Below are 19958 nucleotides of genomic sequence, written 5' to 3' on the forward strand. Positions count from 1 at the left end.
GAGGCAGAGACATGCCTGGCAGCATCCCTAAAGAACTATCATCCTCAGAGACACACGGACTGTCCCTGTACTGGCAGCAGGATGCTGTTGAGACACTCTCCACTGCATCGTGGTGCAGTAACAGGACCCACCATGGGGATGGAAGCAGGGTGAGTCACGAGGAGGTGAAGATCATACACCAGGGTCCTCCTCCCAGGAGAAACTCCTAAGAAAGAGTTGCTCATATCCTCATTTCCCTGCTCTCCCAGGAGGCATCATTTCCCATCTCTCAGCTCGAGGTGCCCTCGGGTTACAGTGGCCTCCAGGTCAAGGTCCCTCTCCCACACACAGTGCGACTGAGTGGCTCAGTACTGAAACTAGAGCCAGTCCCTTGGGCTGAGATCACTTCTCAAGGGAGCCTTTCCACTGAGCAGGGGGACCCCGTGTTTCCATGGAGAAAGCCTCCCCAACACCTCTCGGGCAGCACACCACCAACACCTGCAGGTGGTCGGTCTATTTCTGTTTCTGGGCTTCATCGAGATTAGGCCACATTTTTGGGGGGAAGCATCTGTACCCTGGTTTCTCTTTTTGCAATGGCCCTACAATGTGAATGACAGGATTTGGCCAAGGTCCAGTTTCAGGAAGCGTGAGATTGCTCCAACCTTCCCCAGGCAAGTGTGGAGGCTCATACTTCTACTTTCAAAAGTTGCTGAAAGAGATGGCAGGGCCAGCTCTAGGCGCTGCATCTTCCCCTGTCTCTCCCTTAGCACAAGCTCCATTCACTGGTCCCCTCGTCCTCTTTCCCACCACAAAATGTCCCAGGAAGCCACCATAGTCATCCCTAATCACCACTGGGTTGATTTATTCGCTATCTCTGCTGGCCAAAGTGCAACAGAAAAGTTGGCGGAAGGCCTTTAGGAAACGGTTTTCCTTCGGAAGAGGATCGGGATGGGGAGGGTGAATCGAGCTCTTCTGCGCAGCCTCAGGGGCAGTTGTTGCGGGCACCCCGTGACCCGTTGAGCTCTCGCTCGCCCCTCCCAGCAGGAGTCTGGGGGGCTCCCTGCAGAATCCCCAGCGCAGGCTTTTCTTTGGGGGTTGCTTCTCGGCAGACGGTCCCACTCAAGCTCCTCACATTGAGGCTTCTGATCATCAGCGGGCTTCGCGCCAGGGCAGACCTTGGCTTAACAGTGTCCAGGGGCCGAGGACCAGCCGGTGTGTCTTGGATTGCGGCCGCTGAGCTCATCTCATCTCCGAGGCGGGAAGAGGGGCCAAGACGGCTGCGGCTTGGGCAGAGACAGTGGCAGGGACACGGGTGGGGATGAAGGAAGGGGGTCTCAGGGAAAGAAAGAGGCAGGCCGGCCAAGAGGGAGCATGAGTGGGCCGTGGTCTGGGCCAGTAACTTGACTGCCAGATTATTGAAGTGTTAGGAAGACTGAGGGGCAATTCGTTGGAGGTGTCTATAACGGTTGCACGGCGGCATACCAAGGCCTGGCCACGAGTGGACCCCGAGCAGGGCAGATCGTTCTGCAGAACGAAAATAGCGTGTTCGCTCCTTGTCGGGCCCCCAAAGATTTGCTCACCAGTGAGCAGTTCAGAGTCTTGTGGCTGACGAAGGCTGCTCCAGCCGAGCTCAGGGCTGCTGAAGGCTATGTCTTGCAGGCTAGATTTCGCACAAAATTCATGAGTCATTCGGGTGTAGACCCCACAGAGCATGTGGGGATTGTGATGGTGAAGTGTGCAGTGTAAGAGGTTCGGCCGCCATCCACACAGCGAGATTCAGGTGCAGGAGAGCAGGCCAGACTCCAAAAAGTTAGCAATAAATTTATTGCACCAATTGGTTCTAAACAAAGACTAAAAAAGCAAATGACTGCACTCTGACCATAATAAATTAGGAGGGGCAGGTGAATGTGATTAGTGCCTTGGCCGCAGACAACAGAGCCCCCTGCATACAATATGCTGGCTGACATAAGTGCCAGGCCCAGGGCAGGATAGGGGCACTCAGAGCCAAGGTGAGCCTTTGGGGAAACGTCCAATAAGAAACAGGCACCAGATGTTTGATTGGGTGTTGGAAAATGGAAATGGGAGTGAGGGGTGAGAGGGGCCTCAGAGGGACACAGGGGCCTTGAGGGAAATGGGTGGGAGGTGAGCAGAGCCATGGGAGGTGCTGGGAGAGGGCCAGAAATGACTGTGCAGTGAGGGAGTAGGCAAGAGGGAGGAGGGATTTTAAGGTGGTGGGAGAGAAAGCACAGAGACAGAGGGTCTCTGGAGCCATGATGACACTCTCATCACATCCGTGATTATACACCAAGGGTCCTGAGAGGGAAAGTCATCAGACCAGGGAAAATAAAGACTTTGATTCATAATGTACATAATTATTATATACTTTTCTATAGTGTTAATAGGTACCATTCAGATCTTAAAATAATTCTATAATTTTCCGTGAACACTTTTATGTCCTATTGAATGCAAATTACAATATTAAAGGGGTTTCCTAGTTTTGAGGGATCCTAGTTATAATGGGAGCTTCAGGGACCCTTAACAGAATTTGGGGGAGTGGGAGATTGTCAGGGATTTGATTCAGTGCCTAGCACATGCAAGATATCGACTTGATCCTTCTAGCCCTTTCAAAGTTTAAAGAAACGACTACAAAGTGATCGCATCGCCTACCTCTAACCCATTGTGTTTTTTCTGCTCTTTAATCCCATTCTTACATAGGAGCTCTTATCATTAAGCACGTGGCTGTCAGTATTATGAACGCTCCTTCATTTGGCAGAAGCAGTAAGAATAAGAAAATTAAAATGTTGGAGGAACAGGACACAGGACCGGAGCATATACCTTGCATGTTCCCATCTTGTCTTGAGCACTGCCAGTGTGGCCTGTAAGGCCTCCCAGAGCAGAGCAGCACTACTTGCTGAGTATTGGTGTTGGTGCCATCTTACCTTAAGTCACACTGTTATTGGAATTGCAAGGTAGGTTTATAAATATTCTAATTTTGAATGTTTCCTTGGTTGGAGAATTCCAGGGATTACAACCTGGCCCTGATATAGACAGGATAGTGAAGACCTGCTCCAAGGCATTGGCAAAAGCAGATCTTGAAGTAAATAGGAAAAGCAGAAACTAAGGCCTGATAAGACTTAGAGCAGCAAGGGACCCTGAGGATATCGAACCCCTCCCCAAGAATAAAATTCTTCGAATACCCTACTTTAGGTATTCAGCCCAAAGAAGACCATGACCACCCCCAACTTCCCTGGTAACCCCCTTAGCAAAGGCCTTTTACCTAGGAAAAAGCCCACGTGGGTGCAAGTTGGCTTACAAAAGCCAACTTGAACAAAGGAAGGGTTCTCCTAAGCTGCCTGAGGAGACCAAGTGCTGCTTGTGCCCACATTGCTGAGCACATTTGACCTCAGGAACTCCTCTCTTGAGATGAGTACTCTTGTTTCTAAGGCTCGGATGTGTGGATGGTTCTCTCTGCCCTTGGAGAAGCCCATGATCTCTCTGAAGTGCCTTTCTCTCTCCCTCTTTGTCTCTCTGTCTCTCTCTCTCTTTCCCTCTCTCTGTCTCTGTTCTCTATATCTCTCTCCCTCTCTCTCTCTTTCTCTCTCTGCCTAACTCACTCTCTAACCTTCCACACCTTCAAAATCCCTCCAAATAAACGCTATTTTAGTTCACTGCTTGTCTACTCCTGAAATTCCTTTCTCAGGTGACACAGGAACCCAGTAACCCTGGCTCCTGGGTGGCAGGGGCAGACATAGACCATCGTATTCTCCTCTCTTCACATGAGCCATCCGTGGGGAAAACCGATATCAGTGCCAGCCAAAAATGAGACCATAGGGTCACCTCCTACACAGAAGACCATGTATAAGGAACTAAGGGCTTTGTGTATTGTGTATTCTCTAACGAGAAACCTGGAAAACATCCCAGAGGGGGAGACATACCTGGCTGCATCCCTGCAGACCCCTCCTCCTCAAAGACATAAGGACTGTGCATGGGCAGCAAAATACTGTGTGGCACACTCTTTACAGAATCCCAGTACAGTACCCGGACCCAGTGGGGGGAAGGGAGCAGGGTGATTCAGGAGGAGGAGAAACCCAGGGTCCTCTGTGGCTCTGTTGCTCACATCCCCATTTCCCTGCTCTCCCAGGAGGCATCGCTTCCCTTCTTTCAGCTCTAGGTGTCACCAGTTACAGTGGCTTCCAGGTCAGGGTCCCTCTCCCATAGGGCTGCTGAGTGTCTCAGCACTGAAGCTACAACCAGTCCCATGGTTTGAGGCCACTTCTCAAGGGGTATTTCCACAGGGGCACCCTGTGTTTCCATGGAGTAGGCCTCCCGATCACCTCTCAGGCTGCTCAGATTCTCCATCTGCAAGTGGACGGTCTATTTATGTTTCTGGAACTCATTGTGTTCGGGTCACACATTTTGGGGAAAGCATCCGTACCTGATTCTCTTTTTGCAATCACCCTAGAACAGAAAGGCGAGGGAGGGTTGGCCACACTCCATTTTTAGGAAATCTGAGATTGCTCAGACCTTCCCCAGGGTAGTGGGGAAGGCACATACTTCTTTCCAAAGTTATTGCAAGGGTTGGCAGGGCCATCTCTAGGGGCTGCATCATCCCCTGTCTCTCCTTTAGCACAAGCTCCAAGTCACTGGCCACTCATCCCCTTTCCCACTACAGAATGTCCCAGTAAGCCACCATAGTCATCAAAAGCCAAAGTTGATTTATTTACTCTGTAAATCTGTTGGGGGGAAAGACAGCAGAATAATTGGCTTATGGCTTTTTTGAACCAGTTTGTATTTGGCAGACTTTCAGGCTCAGGGAGGGTAAATTGAACTCTTCTGCCCTGCGTAATGGGCAGTTGTTCCCGGTGCCCCCAGATCCTGATGGTTGAGCTCTCTTGCTCGGCCTCTCCCAGGAGGAGTTGGGGATCTCTGTTGAATCCCAGCACAGGAATTTATTTGGGGGCTGCTTTTTGGCAGAGGGTCCCACTCAAGATCCTAAAATAGAGGCTGCTGATCTTCAGCGGGCTTCTGTGTCTGGGCAGTCCTTTGCTTAACAGTGTCCAGGGGCCGAGGCCCAGCCAGCGTATCCAAGATTGCGGCCGCCTCGTGGGTCTCATCTCCATGGTGGTTAGAGGGGCCAGACGGCTGTGGCTCAGGCAGAGAAAGCGGCAGGGACATGAGTGTGGGTGAAGGGGGTCCCAGGGAAAGAGAGGTAGGGAAAGAGGAAGCATGAAAGGGGACATGTTCTGGGACAGGAAGGTGATGGCAAGGTCATTGACATAATAGTGAGCACTCGGGGGACATTCATATGAGGTGTCTATAATGGTTGGCCTGTGGAAAACCAAAGCCTGGCCAGGAGTCGACCCAAAGCAGGGGTCCTTTGTTCTGTATACTGTGTTCGCTCTGCATTGGGCCCTCAAAGCTTCCCTCATCACTGAGCAACTCAGAGCCTTGTGGCTGAGGCAGGCTGCTCCAACCAAGTGCATGGAGGCAGAACACCGAAGCTATCTCCCAGGAATTATTTGTAATAAATGACCAAACAGCTACTGCACCGTGAGCATTACAAAATCTGAGGGCCTGTTGAGTGTAATTGTGGGTGCTGTGCTTTGACCTCTTGGCCACGGCCATCAGGGCCCTCTCTGCCCAGGACAGGATGCCGGCACACACTGCCAAGTTGAACCATGGTAGAAAAGTACAATACCTTACAGGCACCAGATGTTTGAACCCGTGAGGGATAATCGGAATGGGACTGAGGGGTGAGAAGTACCTGAGGAGGACAGAGAGGCCTTGAGGCAAATGGGTGGGATGAGAGCAGAGCCATGGAAGATGCTGGGAGAGGGCCAAAAAAGGTTGTGCAGTTAGGGAACAGGCCAGAGGGAGGAGGGGTGGAGGGGTTAGTGGGAAAGAAAGCACAGAGACTGCGGGTCTCTGGAGCCAACTAGACACCATAGTCACATACATGATAGTACAGCAAGAATCTTTGTATGAAAGTTATCAGCACATGGGAGATTGAGACTTTGATGTCTTCTGTCTCCTACACATCAGGCTGCACTGATGGTTTCCACATGTGATGTCCAGTGCCAGAATATGGCATTCTGGTGCCAAGTGAGGTGTCTGTAGAGGACAGAGCAAAGGAATCAATCCAGGAGAAAATGAAGATGCCCTTCTGCCTGGCAGGGGAAGGGGCCCCTGTGCACTCTGCTGCTCCCTAGGCTTCTCACCATATCACAGTAGACATGGTGCCTCCTGCCCTCCTCCCAGACCTCACTCTCACCTCATGAGCAGGGCTCCCTCACCCCTGTCCATGGGCAGTACCAACAGAACTCTGGAATTGGATCTGGGAAGGAGAAAGGAATCACCTCATTATCATGAAGATCTGTGAGAGATCTTCCCCTCTATGGCTTGACGTCATATCTGGGCGTATCTCTCTCTCTTCCTTTAGGCCTTATGGCTTGAAATGCATACTGAGAGGTTATCATGTGCATTCCTTTACCTATATTCAGCATGCAGTTCGTATCAAGAGTGACCGTTTCCAGCTCTCTCCTACTGGTATCTTTTTTTATCAGAACTGCCAACTTCTCTGGGACTTGAGCCATACATGCCACCCTTGGAACAATCCTCCTGTCTCTCTTTTCTACTTATATTTTATATAAATTTCTTATTATTTTTCCCAATCACAATCTTGCAAAAAAAAAAAAAAGCAAACTACTCTTCATGCTAGCAACTGTGTTCTTTATCTCTTTCTCATTCTAATTTGGGGCATTAAGGTTTGCAATATCGATGTGGAAAGATAATCATGAATATTCCTACACCTACTTTCAATATTCAGTTCTTATCCATTTGCAACTAATGTTGTCAAAATGGACCCTCCTCTATGTTAAATAAACTGCAGCTTTCACAACCCTTTAGTAATTATAACCATTGACCAGTCTTTTTGGACCATTTCCTTGAACTTGAATATTAGTTTCATACTGTGTTGCTTTTTGTTTAAATCCCACAATACAAGGCAAATATTCCAATCAGTTTCTCTTCTTCAGATTCATGACTCAGCATGATTCTCTCCTAGTATATCTCTATGGAAGTATATAATCCTAGCTATAGATTCCCAACTATATATTCTGGCCCAACATGACCTGGTATAAATTTCTATACTGATGAAGAGTATCAATCCTTGCCATATTTCAAATTGGCCAACTTCAAGCAGCTTACACTAGAGAACAGGAGGTAGGCTGAATCTGGATTACATGTCATATCAACAGGGTACATGAAAGGTGTCTTTGAAGTGGTCATAGTTGTGGTCTTGTAGCCTTGGTCACATGGGAAGTGCTCTGACCTGGGGCTCCTATTCTTGAGTTGGTCCAACATTACTTTGCAAAATCAAGTGTCTGGGAGTCTCTGCTTCTTTCCTCTCCGTCCACGTGCCTTCTAACGCCCCATCCTCCTCAGAGCACTTGTCAAATGGAGCTCTCGCCTTTTTTCGGTGTCCATTGTGGAGCACCAAGCCCAGGTGTCTCCTAAGATAAAAGTGGTAAGGAAAACCAGTGCATTTGGTTTTTCCTGCTTTTCCAGAGATTTTCTGAAACAGATTTCTGCAATGGATGCCTCATAGGAATTTTGCCTTGTATTTTTGCGTTCTCTGGAGGTGCTTCCTTGCTGACCTTTTTCCAAAATCTAGGTGTTGGTGCCATCTTACCTGAAGTCACATTATTGTTAGAATCGCATAGTAGGTTTTTAATAACCCAAATTGTGAATGCTTCCACGGTTGGGAGAATTCCAGGGATTTTCCCCTGGTGCTGATGTAGACAGTACAAGGCCCACTACCAGGGCTATAGCAAAAGCCAATCTTGCAGAAAACAGAAAGACCTTGAGCAGCAAAGGAACCTAAGGAGACTGGACTCCTCCCCAGGAAGAAAATTCCTGGAATACCCTTCTTTAGTGCTTCAGCCCAAAGAAGACCACCACCACTACCAACCTCCCTGGTAACCTTCTTAGCAATGGACTTTTCCCTAGGAGAAGCCCAATATGGGGGCAGGTTGGAGAAACCCTATAAAAGCCACATTGAACAAAAAAGGACGCACATATGCTGCCCGAGGAGTCCATGTGCCTCTTGTTCCCACTTTTCTGACCATGTGTCGCCTGTATCTCCCCTCATGAGATGTTTACCTTCATGCTTTCGTGTCTAATACTTGATGTGTGTAGGGCTTCTCTCTGCCCTTGGAGAAGCCCTTGTTCTCTTCATTATGTGTCTGTTTCTCTCTCTCTCTCTCTCTCTCTCTCTCTCTCTCTCTCACTCACTCCCCTTCCACACCTTCAAAAACCCACCAAATAGAATCAATTTTATTTCACTGCTTGTTTACTCATGAAATTTCTTTCTGGGGGGTGATACGGGAACCCGGTAACCCTGGGTCCAGGGTGGCAGAGGCGGATCGGGAAAAATTGATGGACTTCTCCTACTTCACATGAACTACATGTGGGGCCCACCAACATCAGTGACAGCAAAAACATGAAGACCTTATGGGGCTGCTCCTTCACAGAAACCAATGCATAAGTAGCTAAGGGTCATGTGTATTGTCCTACGTGTCTATGAGGAACCCAGAAAACATCCTCAGAGGGGGAGACATGCCCGACAGCATCCCGACAGACCATCATTGTCAAAGACATATGAACTGTCCCTGTATAGGCAGCAGGATGCTGTGTGGGACACTTCCCTGCATCCTGTTGCAGTACCTGGACCCACTGTGGGGAAGGGAGCAGGGGGAGTCAGCAGCTGGAGAAGCTCCTACCCCAGGGTCCTCCTCAGAGGACAAAATCTTATGGCAATTGTGGCTCACATCCCCATTTCCCTGCTCTCCCAGGAGGCATCGCTTCCCTTTTCTCAGTTCTAGGTGCCCCAGGTCACCATGGCTTCCAGGTCAGGGTCCCCTCCCACAGTGCTGCTGAGTGTCTCAGCACGGAAGCTACAGCTAATGCTGTGGTTTGAGGTCACTTCTCGAGGGTGCCTTTCCATAGGGGGACCCCTTGTTTCCATGGAGAAGGCCTTCCCACCCCCTGTCAGTCTGGGCGATGTTAACTTTGGTCACGTTTCTAGGGAGGAAGCGTCTGTATTCTTGATTCTCTTGCTGTCGTGGCCCTAGAATGCGAGGGGCGGGGGGTGGGGGGCACACTCCATTATCAGGAAGTCTGAGATAGCTCCAACCTTCCCCAGGGAAGTGGGGGGAGGCGCATCCTTCTACTTTCCAAAGTTGCTGCAAGGGCTGCAAGACCAAGTCTCGGGGCTGCATCATCCCCGGTCTCTCCCGGAGCCCAAGCTCCGAGTCCCTGGCCCCCTCATCCCCTTTCCCACCACAAAATGTCCCGGTCAGCCACCATGGTTGTTGGACAAAAAGTTTTATTGGACAGTCATGCTTCATGAGCAGCAGAGCAGTTTCCCTAGGCATTTTCGCAAACGAGTTGACCACGATTCGCATTTGGGCAGAGTAAACCGGAACCTCTTGCTGCGTCTGAAGCGCAGCACCTCCCAGCAGCCCCCGACTCGGCCAGCCTTGTGGCCCGGCCCCTCCCACAGCAACTCTCTAGAGTCCCCAGCAGGACCCTGCAGGAGGCTGAACCTCAGGTTCTTTAAAATGCTGCGGGGCTGCTGTTCCTGGCGCTTGGCGCCCCGAGATGCCCCGCGCCACCCGTCCCCGGAATCTGGGCCCTGTGCCCACCCCCCAGCAGCTCCACAACGCCGGCCGCGGCTTCCAGGCTCTGGAGCCTCGTCGAGCTCCTCGATTCTGTCCATCTCTTCTTCCCAACGGTGCTGGCGAGCCCGGGGAGTCTTTCCCCTGACGGTGTCCAGGGACCGAGGACCAGCCGGGGCGCCCTCGGTGGCCACGGCAGCGCTGGCCGGATCTTCCGCATCGTTGAGAGCCACCAGGGAATCCAGGGTCTCAAATCTCCCCAACCGACAGGCCCCAGATGTTTGAGCCCCCCGTGGTGAATGGTCATGGGAGGGCAGGGCCAGAGGCGCCTGAGGGGAACGAGGCGGCCTCGAGAGAAATGGGGGGCAGGCGAGCAGGTTCCAACAAGACACTATCAGAGGGCAGAGCAAAGGCGGTGGAGTCAGGAAGCGGGTGAGAGGGAGGAGGGGTGGAGAGGGGGGGACAGGGGGTGGTGGGAGAAAAGGCCCAGAGACAGGAGGTGGCATCGTGGCGCCCATGATGGTAGGGCCAGACACGCGGCGGGGAAAGCGATCAGGCCGGGGCAGGTTGCGAACGTCGCCCATGATGGTAGGGCCAGACACGCGGCGGGGAAAGCGATCAGGCCGGTTGCGAACGTCGCCCATGATGGTAGGGCCAGACACGCGGCGGGGAAAGTGATCAGGCCGGGGCAGGTTGCGAACGTCAGGTCTTGCGGCGGCTCCTCCCCAGCAGGCCAAGATGGTGGTTTTGGGATTTGGTGTCCCCTTCCGGCCCATGGCAATCTGGTGTCTGCAGAGGACACAGAGCACGGGGATCAATCCAGGAGAAACCCTAGCCGCCCTTCTGGCTGGCAGGGCGGGGGGACCCCGTGCAGTTACTCCTCCCTAGGCTTCTCGTCCTATCACAGTAGACAGGGTCACCCCATTTCCAGGGCTCCCCCACCCCTGTCCACGGGCGCTATCACCAGGACTCTGGAATTGGATCGGGAAGATGGAAAGAGGAATCACCTCGTCGCCAAGATAGTCTTGAAGATTTCTTGCCCCGTCTGGCTGTCGCATGTCACTATGGTCTCTAGAGAAGCAAGAGGGGCTCGTGTCAGGGGAGCAGCAGCGGAGCTGCTTCTCCAGCGCTCCAAGAGGCATCGGGCAGCTCTGTCCCAAGAGTCACCAAGAACCTTCCGCACCACTCAGCACCCCTCAGCACTCAGAGGTGCCTACTTTCGGGAGAAAGGTCTCTCTTTGAAGAGCTCCTTACCTCTCCTTATCTGGCGTCTCCGAAGGCGCCTAGCTCTCCTTCCAGGCTGTGAGGAAAAGAAAGAGTGAGCTTGTGGGTTCTCTCCTTTCAATCACCAAAACAACTCAGTCCATCTTAGAGCACAATAGAATGTTGTGAATCATTTCTTCCCTGAATCATTTACAATACTACATCATTTCAGTCTTTTCAGGCTGGCCCACACTGATGGCGACTTCACAGAAGTGAACTGAAGTGAACAAATTCAGTCTTAGACACAGGCCTGCCACAAAATACTTCAGGAGCTCGCCCTGTGTGCTTACCTGATGGAAGTTCAGCTGGTCAGACGCATAGCGGCTGAGGAGGTAGAAAAAGAGAGTTAGGATAGTGCACAGGAACAGGAGCAAATCAACATAAATTAAATTGTATTTAGGTGGGTCCCCACATGGGGGACCAAAGGAATAAGGTAAAGGCATTTCCTACAGAATTCTGTAGGAAACTGAAACCCTGAGCAAAAAGGGCCTGTATATATAGTCCCACTTCCATTATGAAGCAGTGACATGTCATAAAGGGTCAGAAGGTGGGGTTGGTAACTATAGCCATGACATACACAGACCACAGCCACTCGGGGAACCCTGAGGTCCCTCTCCCCTCCCTGCTCTTTACTTTAGCTCTTGTTCCTTGAGCCATGTCTACTTGTTTTCTCTGAGATCCCCTGAGCCCTCGTGATGCTTTGATGGTTCGCAGGATGTCCCCCGTCCCCTGTCATGGAACTCTGATAGAGTCCCTGACTTTAGGGTCGATGTGACCCTTTGGATCCTACTTGTGCTCACATCCTCCTTTCCTATACACCTTCATGGCCTCACATGTGAAGCTGGCCTAGAATGTATAGTCCTTCCTTTCGTTGGCGTGTGGAAGCGCAACTGGCCGTTTTTATTTGGGCTTTGATGTGCCTTTTTCATCAGCTGCATCTATGAGCATGTTCCAGCATTCACAGAGTTCAAGTGACTCTGAAGCAAATGCTAGTAATCAAACCTCAGACCATGGGGAGGTGTGTTAGTTCACATTACTCTGAGGAGGCTCAAGTGCACAGTATCCTTCGGGCCAGTCCCATCCATCCTTTAACAAAACAACATGTTCAGTTCCCTTAATAAGCTACCCCAAGCCCCAGCATCCATTCCAGATTTCTTTGTTCAATTGGATCATACTTGTTTTGAAAATGCCCCCCAAACAGGTCCAGCCAGCTGCCTTATGTTTCTCAACATGGTAAAAGTTCCACTGGGCTGCTCTAAGAAAAAGGCTGAGGAGTAGACCGAGCATACCATGGTCACGTGCTAGCCTTGCATAAGGTCGATCTGCCTTTGAATCCTCAGCATGCCAGAAGGCCCCACTAGCCCACTCGGAGGATCCCTGAGCTCAGAGCCCGGAGGAAGCCCTGGACACTGCTCAGTGTGACCTCCTAAATACAATAAAAAAGTACAAAGTAAATGAAACTCACTTCCTGTCCAGAGTGATCATGTGCAACTGATATTGTCAGAGAACAATTATTTAAGCAGTGCCTACAACATAGGTTTTGCTCTGTTTTGCTTGTCAAAAAGTTACAAATGAAGGTGGCAGCAGATTTCATGTTTACTGGGTGCTGTTGCCTGGGTCCTGGTCTTTTTCTCCAGCAGCTTCAGGTGGTACAATGCAATTAACAGGGATGGATTCTGCCCGTTCAACAGGGGGCGCAGGTGGGGAACCCTGTAGGGGTCTTTCTGACTAGGGCACTCATCTCCCTCTCAGGACTCCATCTTCAGGACCTTGTCTCCAAATCTTAATGCCCCCCAGTTTGAATGCCAGCACTAATTCAGGAAGCTTTTTGGCCTGTTGATGTCTGTCAGGTTGAGAAATAGGGAAAAGGTGGCCCCTAGCTAGATTTCACATCTCTAGCCCATGCGAGCATTTTTAGATGCTTTTGTTTCACGCAGTTTCTTTAAAAGAATTGCTCAATTTCAGCAAGATACTTAGATGGTCAGGATAGTTTTTCCTGCGACTCTTTATTTTGTTCTTTTCTTTTACATTTCACTTCATTCTTTTTTATTCTTTTCTTGATTCACTGTGATATTGAACATTATAAAATTGTTCAGGATTGCGTTTCAGTTGACAATGTTCCAAAAAACCATCAATCCCGCAGTGTAGTTGCCCAGCACCAAAGCCCTCAGTTTCCTTCCCACCTCTTCAAGCCACTCTTCACCCCAGCCTGCCTCCATGCCAGGCACTTGTCTTCTCTCTTTCTTTATATCGCTCTCATTTTCGACATTATGTTTTGCAATTCAGATGCTGAGAGCTTATCATGTACATCCTTTGTCTGCTTTCAACACTCAGTTCCTGTCCAGAGTGATCATGTGCAACTGGTATTGTCATAGAGGACTCTCCTCTATCCTAACTACCCTCCATTCCCTACAACCTTGTGCTAATTCCCAGCCATTGACCAGTCTTCCTGGCCCATTTTCTCTGGCCTCATGGTGTATTTCTAACATTTTTAATTTCATGAAATTTATGATGCTCTTCTTCATTTATTTACATTGGCAATCTCTCCTCTTTAATCTTAGAAGTTACTAATACATTTAAGGTCACATCTTATGAATTGTACTCTTCAAAAGTTTCGCTCATTAAAATCTTAACATATTCATTATGTACTTTTCTATACTGTTAGCAGTTACCCTTCAGTTTTTCAAATAATTTTCAGTGAACACTTTTGTGTTATGTATAGGGGTTTTCTTAGTTTTGTGGTATCCCAGTTATACTGGGAGCTTCCAGGGACCTTTAGCAGATTTGGGGGGAGTGAGAGATTGTCAGGGATTTGATTCAGTGCCTTGCACATGCAAGGCATAGACCTGATACCTCTAAGCCATTTCAAAGGTCCAAAGAACCTACTATAGCAAAGTCATGGAATCACATTCCTTTGTCCATTGCATTATTTCTGCCCTTCAGTCCCATTCGTATACATGAGCTCACCACTTAATACATGGCTGTCAGTATTACAAACACTCCTTTCTTTGGCAGAAGCAGCAAGAATAAGAAAAATAAAGTGTTAGGGTAATAGGTCACAGGACCTGAGCTTGTACCTTGCATGCTCCAAGTCCTGTCTTAAGCACTGCCTGTGTGGCCCTCTAAGGCCTTCCAGAGTGGCACTGCTGTGCTGAGTATGACTAGAAACTGCATGGCAATTTCTGTGCACTGTACAGATGGCCACGCACACAAATGCAAGGCAAAGAAAACATAAGAGATTGTGTATTTTTGTTGTTGTTGTTATATCACCATGAATCAGAGTTACAAAGCTATTCAGGGTCAGGTTTCAGTCAAACAATGCTCCAAAACTCATCCCTCTGCCAGTGTGCGTTTCCCACCAACAATGTCCTCAGTTTCCCTCCATCCAGCCACCATCCCCCCTGCCTACTTCTATTGCAGGCACTTTTCATCTATTGCTCTTTCTCTTTCCCTCTGTCTCTCTCTCTCTGTCTCTCTTATTATCTATGAGCAGTGCTATTTATTCAGCCATTGATTAAGGTGATTGAATTGGGCATGTACTCCACATTACTTTTTTAAATTTTTTTAATTTTAAAAGTTTATTCAATATGTTTGATTACATTCAATATGCAATCACCAATCCCACCACCATTACACCTTCCCACCACTACATTTGGGTTATTTCCATCCCAAACCCCCATTCCTGTCTGAAAACACTATCAAAATAATACATTTCATATTGTCTGTTAAGAAGAAGTGTTGAACATGCTTACAAAAAAAGTGTTCATAGAGGAAACAGTGGAAAGATTGTTCTATTTTGGCAGGAGCCAATGAGACATTCTATAGGATATCACTCCAATGTTGTTAAAGTTTGGGTGGAGTGAGCTTTGGTATATGTATCTAAAAACATGTATATATGCATATATATACATATTGTATATATGCATATATATTCATATAGCTATGATTTATGTCTGTTATGTCCCTCTATGATTTATGTCTATTATCTGAACCCCATCAAATGTGTGGTAATTATCGAGAATTGGTAGGGAGTTTTTTATGATGTGTTGCATGGCTGCACGGTCCAGAAATATATTTACTCATGTGTGAGGCTCTGAGTGCAAAGGCAGCAGTTCTGGGCATGGTGTGGTTGAGTTGTGCAGGTTTTTGACTGCTGGAGCTGGGCCCTTGGGACAGGGAAGTGTCTCCTCCCCACCCTCACCCCCAGTCTGTGGTACCCCATGAGAAACAGCATGGCACAGAGTCTGCTGGCATGGTTATAGGGGCCTCATTTTATGCTCATTTTCAGGAGAAGCAGTCTTGTGATCTGGGTGGTGGCTGATGATGAGATTATGAGATGCCAGCAGGATGTAGATTATGTGCAAAGTCCCTGCACTACCTGAGACTGGGGAAAGCTGGCAGAGGATATCCACTCCTTGTCCTGGTGAGACTTGAGTCCAAGGTCAAAAAATTCTTCATTGCCTGTGTTCCTTATTTCTTCACTCATGCCTGAGCCTTGTCCTGACGGAATCGGCCTTAAGGATGGTGGCAGTTGGGTTGTGGAGGATTTTGGCTGCTGGAGTTCAGTCCCTTGGGGCAGGGAGGACTCTCATCCATCCCCCTCTTGTGCACCTCATGTGAAACACCCTAGTGTGGGGGTCAGGACATTCTGCAGTGCTCTCTTTCTGGAGTTTTAGTGTATAGTCTCTGTGTCTTGGCCATTGATGAGATTACATGGCGGTGGGGGCACTTTGTGGGTGTGACTGCCAAGCTACTGGAAACCTGGAGACCTAAGGGGAGGAGGTCCTGTCCCAATCCAAGTGGGCCTGGGGCTCTCAGTCACAGGTTCCCGCCTACTTCTGTGCTACAGGTCCTAACTTCAACTTTTGATCTCTTTTGGGATTTATGTATCTCTGAAATAAGGTCAATAAAAGAGAGTATATAGCTGAGCTGGACGTGATTTGTGGGAGTGTCTCCCAAATATCAATGTTTTGGCCATTTTTTATCTTGGTAAACTTGGCCTCAAGCTTTTAGGGTCTGGCCAAAGGCATAGCAACAATGTGGGGGGGTATCTGGAAGTTTGAAGGCACCATCAGGCTGAGATGATGAACTCATCTCACAGGTACAGGTTGATCTGCTGGAGGTACCATGCTCCCTTATTCTCTCTCTCTCTCTCTCTCTCCCTCTCTCTCTCTCTCTCTCGCTCTCTCTCTCTCTCTCCCTCTCTCTCTTTCTCTTTCTCTCATTTTGCCCGTTTAATTTGCAATACAAATACTAAGAGGTTATCATATTCGCTCCTTTGCCGACTTTCAGCAGGCAGTTCATGTTCTGAGTGATTGTTTCCAACTATCTTTCTCATAATGTTGTCTTCTTTATCACAACTGCCAACACCCCTAGCACTTGAGGCATACCCTTGGAACAATCCTCCTGGCATTATTAAATATCAATTTCATATTGTTTATTATGTCCCACAAATGAACCCAATCATTCTATCTCTATCCCTTTCCTTCACCACATGTCACTCACAGGATTCTCTCCATTTCTGTTTATAAGAGAATTTCATAAATTAATTGTTCCTAGCATCTTCATAGTATTACATTGGGTAAATGTACTATTATCTCTATACCTATTCATTAAAATGTATTTTAGTATATATTGGAGTTAAGTTGATATCTTAACTCCTAAATATTCCGTTAGCTGTATATTTTGTTTTTTAAAATTTATTTTACTGGATATTATGAGGTAGAGTATTAGACAATGGTTCATGATTGGGTCACTCACACAATGTTCCAACAGCCTTCCCGCCATCAGTGTTTTTTTTCCCAGCACCAATGTCTTGTTTCCCTTTTCCCTATCCCAGAAAGGGGGGGGGGCATGCTGGCAACTCTGTTATTTATCTTTCTTTCTCTCTCTAATTTTGGGCATTATGGTTTGCAATACATATGCTAAAATGTTATCATGAATATCCCCTCACCTACTTTCAACCTTCAGTTCTTGTCCAGACTTATCATTTACAATTAATGTTATCATAATGGACCCTCCTCTATTTTTACTACCCTCCACCGTTCACAACATGATGTTTACATTTATTGACCAGACCTACTGGCTCATTTTCCCTGGTCTTGGATATTAGTTTCATATTTTCTTTAAACCACAATAGAATGAAGATATTCCATATCTATCTGTCTCTCCTTTAGATTCATTTCACTCAGGATAATACTGTCTAAATCCATCCATTTATAGAATGATTTTATGACCCTATTTTTCCTAAGAGCCGTGTAGTCTTCCATTGTGTAGAGGTACCATAGTTTCTTTATCTAGTTGAGTATTCTCAGGAACTCAAATGATTTCTGGATTATGACTATTATAAACAGTGCTGCAATGAATATAGAAGGCAGATGCTGTTTCTGCTGTGTGATTTTGGACCCCTTTGATACATTCCTGTAACTGGTATTGCTGGGTTTTATAAGATTCCACTCCAAGCTGTTTTCACTCAGAGCGCCCCATAGGGAGGTGGGCGAAGGTCCTCCTGGTCCCAAAGAACCCAACCCTGGCAGTCCACCTCCACTACCCAACCGCCACCACCCTGCAGCCAGTTGGCGGCCACGCAACACATCATAAGACACTTCTTACCAATTTTCCAAAATTACGACAGCATGTTTGATGGATTCAGACAGTAGCTAACAAATATTTATATTTATATATTTTTTTTTTCTCGAAGAGCCTGGCAAGCTTTAGAGAATATCCCACCCGCATGAGCTGAGCCTGGCAAGCTCCCCGTGGCATATTCGATATGCCAAAACCTGTAACTATAACAGGTCTCATTCCCCTGACCCTGAAGGAACCTCCAATTGTTGGGAAAGTCGAGTAAGGAGAGGCTGCTAAAATCTCGGGACTGGGATGAATAGAGACGTTACTGGAGCCTGTTCCAGTAAATTGACAAACAGGTAGATGACAGTGAAACAGTGATACAGTGACTGTAGATAATTATTTTTGTATTTTTTAGGAATGTCCATTTTTTTGTTCTTAAAAGGCTAGACCAGTTAGCATTCCCACCAGTAATGGATGAGTATTCCTTTCTCCGAGTGTCTGCACCAGCACTGGCTCTTCTTGATCATTTTGGTTGTGCCAGTCTCTGTGGTATGAATTGATATTTCTGATTGAGTAAGTAATTTAACTTCTCCATTACCTTTTGTTATTGATCTTCTTTCTTTATCTAGACCAGGATTGCCCCCAATCCCCCTGAGAAGTACTTACTTAGAAATCTCCAACTTAGTGCTCTTCTAGGGCTATTGATCAGAAGCTAACTTCAAGGGTCTAAGACTGTTGTAGAGCTCAGGACATGGAATTCTGAGAATTCTCTGATCCGTCTAAAGTGCCGGGGCCTCTCAGAATGTATCCAAAATATCTATTATCTTGTATATTTCAGGAATTGATATAGAATAAATCTAGAACAAAGTGTTTCTGCGAGAAATTTCACATCAAAGAAGGTCCTAGAAAAGAATTAACAAACTCAGAAACAGCGTGCAAGGAACCATTTGAAAATAAAACAAATGAGAAAAAAAGAGTGAATAAGAGAGAATAGCACTGGGGGTATGGTGCTGCCAGCAGGTCAATCTGTACCTGTGAGGCGAGTGCATCAGCAGCCTGATGGCACCATCAGACTTTCAGATACCCCAAAATTTCTTCTGTGCCTTTGGCCAGACCCCCAAAACTTGGGGAAAAGTTTATCAAGAAAGCAGATGGCCAAAAGTTAGGTATGTGGTATCCACACCCACAAACCACTTCTGACTCAGCTATATAATTGCAGGCATGGCCTCTCTGGTTCCTGATCGAACTGTTTGATGGCCATGATCCCAGAGATTCAGAGGCGAATCTCGGAACTCAAAGGCTGGAAATTTTGGTGGAAATGCGTCCTGTTCCTGCAGTGGGTTACTGGTGCTAAGCCACTCCATGTGGGAATAGGTTTCGTGCCTTGGCCTTTTCCCTTTGACGACCGGGTGACCACCAACCTCCAGAGGCCACTGGATGGTCAGGTTTGGCCCTGCAGTGACGAGACACGCGAGGCGAGGCCTCACCAGATGGGGGTGGAGCCAGCCCTTTCCTTCCCATTCCAGCGAGACCCTGAGTCGCCGCCTACAGGTAGCCTCTCTGGCCCCTGATCAAGCTGATTAATGGCCATGATCTCAGACACCCAGAAACAAATCTCAAAACTCAGCGGCTTTTGGCAGAAATGCATCTGGGCCGCATACACGGCCATGGCTCCAGAGTCAAAAGGACTAAATCCAGTGCTTGGAAGCTTGTGGAAGAAAAGTGAATGGACCATGCGTTAAACTACGGCGCCATGCCTCCCCGGGAGGGAAAGGGTTTTGCTCCTTTCCGCCTTTTTCCCCCTGGCAGCAAGGTGGCCGCCGCCTCAGAGCTTATAGGAAAGCCAGATATGAGCCGGCGATGACGGGACAACTGCAGTCTCATGGGAAGGGGGCTGGTACCGGCTTGTCCTTCACATCCTACCAAGATCCTGAGTTGCCCCCCACGAGCGGCTCTCCGGCACAGCTATAACACCAGACGCACAGATACCAATCTCATAATTATCTGGCTCTTTGAGAAATCCAAAATTGTGCGGCCTCTATTGCGGCTGCGCAACATTATATGATTCTCATAACCAACTATAGAAAACAAAGTATTTCACAATGCTTTTTCAGCAATTCCTATTATTGGGGGGAAATTCTAAACAATAATGGTGCACCTTTTGTGAAAATAATGAATGTAATCAATGTAGAGAAGAGTTAAGTGGAAATTATCTGCCTCAAAGGCATTGGGAGGCGTGGGAGGGGGATATATTGGGATTCTTGGTGGGAAAAAAATGAGTACTGGTGAAGGGAGAGGTGTTTGATCATTGTATGACCAAGATTTAAACCTGAAAGCTTAGTAACTTCTCCCACAGTGATTAAATAAATAAATATAAGACGAAAAATAAATAAAACTATGGAAAAAAAAGTAAGGTGGATGTCATGACCAATTCAATCAGCTAATCAGTGGCTGGATAAATAGCAGTAC

Source organism: Sorex fumeus, unplaced genomic scaffold (genome assembly GCF_029834395.1).
Source record: "Sorex fumeus unplaced genomic scaffold, SorFum_2.1 ptg000044l, whole genome shotgun sequence".
Classification (NCBI taxonomy): Eukaryota; Metazoa; Chordata; class Mammalia; order Eulipotyphla; family Soricidae; genus Sorex; species Sorex fumeus.